This window comes from Vicia villosa, linkage group LG3 (genome assembly GCF_029867415.1).
Source record: "Vicia villosa cultivar HV-30 ecotype Madison, WI linkage group LG3, Vvil1.0, whole genome shotgun sequence".
Taxonomy (NCBI): domain Eukaryota; kingdom Viridiplantae; phylum Streptophyta; class Magnoliopsida; order Fabales; family Fabaceae; genus Vicia; species Vicia villosa.
Window position 1 is genome coordinate 52,311,528 of NC_081182.1, and position 3,978 is coordinate 52,315,505.

Sequence of the window (3,978 nt, forward strand, 5' to 3'; positions counted from 1 at the left end):
ATTTTAAAAATATAAAATATTATAAAAAATTAAATAAAAAATTAAATATTAGTATTATAAAATTATCAATAACTTATATAATTATTCTTGTGAATTATTATTTTTATATATAAAAAATATTTTTTAATTTATAAACGATTCGATCGGAATCCAACTCCAATCTAACCTTGAAATTTAGAACTCGTAAAACACTTATTCGATATCTAATTCGATTTTAATTACCTTCTTAGACAGAGTACCATCATGATAGTACTAGATAAAATTAGATATTCAAATTTCAATTATGACGTAAAAGGGATGTAAAACGGAAAAAATCAATCTACCTAATAAAATGAATTATATTTTGGACACCCTCGATGGGAACAAAGTCCAAATATTATCAAGATTTCTAATATACATTTTTCACAAGAGATGAATATATGGGTTTGAGACCCTACAAAAGATTATATTTGATTGGACCCACTTAAGATTTCAAATAAAACTCTATGGACCCCATTTTGGTCCCAACACGAGCCTTTATTATTCCTTGTCTCCTCTACTATTTATCATATAACATAAATGGTATTTTCTTTTTCAATGTAATATTTTATCATAGCATTTTTGCACACATAGTGGTCCCTTTAATCTATTATTTTTTGTTTCTATTTTCTTGTTTAGATTTCAATTTGATTATGGTCCTATTGAGTGATGTGACATGTTTACCCGAAGTGAAGAATTGAAGAAGGTGATATTATTATTCTTTTTCCTCTTTTGAATTTGGAATTAATTGCAAACTAATTTTTGGATCTGTTCTTAGGAGATGTCAACATTGCGTCTAATTTCAGGTAAGCACACATCTTTTTGTGATATTTGGTAGGATTTCTTGAAGATCTTCTTAATTTTGGTTACGTAATTTTGGGTGCAAAGTAGCTAACAATATTAATTAGGTTAGGCCATTGTACTATAGTGAAAGAAAATTCACAAAAAAATGAGGTGAAATGTCACAATAATCACATAGGTTAAAGTATTTTGTTTTGGCTTTTTGTTTCAATATTTGTTTTCCCTAATTTTGTAACTTTATATTTATAATGATTCATTAACTTGTTTATCTAATTGTGTCTCTTTGTACTAACAAAAAAATTGTGCCTCTTAGTACCCAAAATGAAATGTGTCTCTAAATTGTATATCTTACAAGTAATTTTCTCTAATTCATTTTTCTCATTTTTGTAGCAGATTAAATGTGTATGAAATGTTGGTGAGAATCTCCCTTAACAATCTCCAAAGCAGACCTTCTAGATTGCATCAAGGACCAAATAAGATCAAAATTTGTTGAAGAGCCAAAAAAAAAAAAAGTATTTTATGGACAAATATAATAATTTAGGGGTTATATTTGTGTTTTACAAAATGTTCTACTTCATACTATTAAGATATTTTTTATCCGTTTTATTGATAGTATTGATATGAAGATATTGTTTTTCTTTTAATACAGAAAATATCATACAATGTGAACTAAAATTCCGGTCATGAACACCACCAACATCAAAATGTATAAGAGATTGTAAATAAAAAGTATGTTCAACAAAAGTGACATGGAAGGGGTGAGTATGACCATATTGTGCAAGCATACAAGCACAATGATTTTTTTCTCTAGGAGCGAAGTAAATAATACTATGATAAATGCTAGCAATACTCTCTTTCCAACACTCACTTTTTTATAGGTTGAAACATGTGTGGGTCCTACCACTTTACGTGAGATCCATTTTCAATGTGAGGGACTCACACATGTTTTAACCAATAAAAAAGTGAGTGTTGGAGAGAGTGTTGCTAGCACTCCTCATAATACTATTTCAGTCTTTTTGGAACAAATCCCATATTTTATTGATCAATTATAAGCAAAAGAGTGTAATACTAATTCGTATGACCTTTTGTGTTCATATGAAATAGAGAAAAAGAATAGTATATCTGAAAGATGATGTTTCCAAGCAAGATGCCACTCCGAAAGGCCCAAATTTCTGCAAAGAAGGCACTAGTAGAAATCACCTTAGAATACAAACTTATGATAATCATATTATTCTGGTCTTACGTGATATCTCCAAAGGTCTAAGAACAAGTAGAAAAGCAATATGCACTGTCAAATTCATTTTGAGGATCCTAATTGCAGTCAGTATAGACCAAAGTAATGTTGGAGTAATATTACCAATTGTTTTTTTTGCCATCTATGGTGTTTACGTGGGGAGTCTCCTTGCCTACTGACGAGCTGAATTCTGTTAGAAAATCAGTCAGTACCTATGATTTGATATTTCCTATGGATATATGGTTGATATCATAGTCAAATAGTTCAACCGACTAAGATACCATCTTCCCTGTTAGATCTGACTTCTTCAGGACCTGCCAAATGAGATAATTGGTTTTTACCATTATCTAATGCCCTTGAAAGTAAGGTATGGATTTTCTTGCAGTTATTAGGACTGACAAAGAAAGTCTTTCAATCTTCTAATATCAGACCTCAATACCCTTAAAAACCTTGTTCACGAAATACACAAGTCGCTCGACTTTATTTATCTCTTGGACGAGCACCAAACTCATCGCTTGGTTAGTAACAGACATGTATATGTAGAGTGGCAAAACTGCTATTGGGCGTGTCAAGATGGGCAGCAACGCTATGCAGACCTTTAAGTTTAAGAACGTCTCCTCACACTCGCTCGTCTATTCGAACTTCTCCTTTTTCTTCAAAGTGGCAAAGAAATGAAAAACATTGTCACCTATACAAGAAAGGGTACGAGGTAAGACAGCTAAAAGGCCTGTTAGTTGTTGAACTTCCTTAAAATTGGAAGGGCTCTTCATGACAATGATGGTCTGACAATTATCTCGGTTCACCTCTATACATCTCTTAGTTAACATAAAACTTAGAAAATTTCCCGCTTGTACGTCAAATGAGCACTTAGCGGGATTTAGGTTCATGATGTAGCTCCTGACCGATTCCAAGATGTCTTCTATGTCTGTAGTATGGCTATTTCCTTCTGATGTATTTACTATCATGTCATTGATATAGACCTATAGGTTGCATCATATCTGCTTTGAGAATACTGTGTCTATGGGTCTTAGATAGGTGGCACTTGTGTTCTTTAGTCAAAAGGGCATGACATTTAGTAATAGTTGTAGTGATTGAACATTAAAATTGTCTGAGGCACATCTACAGGATCCATATTGATTTGATTATAGCTAGAATAAGCTCATGGTTTTGTAGCTTGAGGATCCATCAATCTGAATGACAATCTATGTTGGGTAAGGGGTGGATCTTTTGGGCATGCAACATTAAGGTTAGTGAAGTCGACGCACATGCATCATTTTCTTGGGGAATTCCTCACCAAAACTATGTTACCTAGGAAAACGGTATTTTTTTACCTTAGTTATAAAGCTAACGCTTCTCAGGTTGTGACCTTCTACATCAATGAGCGTTCTTTTCTCCTTGCTTTCTTGTCAACTGGCCAGGTACTTGTCTAAGTGAAATATACCTAAATACTTTCAAGTGGCTTAGACTTGGATTTTTACCGGACTAACATTCTTCTGGTGTGATTCCTTTTAACCTCTTGGTTGCATATCTATTCAAGATGCATGTTGTAGTGGACACAACCTCACCACATAGTTCATCTAGTTGATATTTGCCCTTCAAAATAATCCTTACCATGTTCATGATGGTCATGTTCTTTCTCTTTTCACTTCAATTTTGTTGAGGTGTGTATGGTGGCACCACCTCATGCATAATCCATTATCTATCACATAGTGCATCAAAATCATTTGATGCATATATTCTTCATCACCATCAATCCTCAAAGTCTTGATCTTGTGACCACTTTGCTTCTCCACCATGGATTTGAATTTAGTGAACACTTCAATCACCTCACTTTGAAGGATATGAAAACACTTAGAAAGGGGGGGTTTGAATAAGTGTGATTTCAAAAACTTGTAAGATAAAAACAATTAACACAATTATTTTTA

The 3,978-nt window shown here is 32.8% G+C and overlaps 1 long non-coding RNA gene across 1 annotated transcript; it reads left to right on the forward strand.

Moving 5' to 3' along the window:
* Positions 1-658: 658 nt before the first annotated feature.
* On the forward strand, positions 659-2,982 carry LOC131655709 (uncharacterized). The gene is made up of 3 exons (XR_009299855.1): positions 659-724; positions 797-824; positions 1,210-2,982. It is a non-coding gene; the product is annotated as an uncharacterized LOC131655709 (long non-coding RNA).
* Positions 2,983-3,978: the final 996 nt, after the last annotated feature.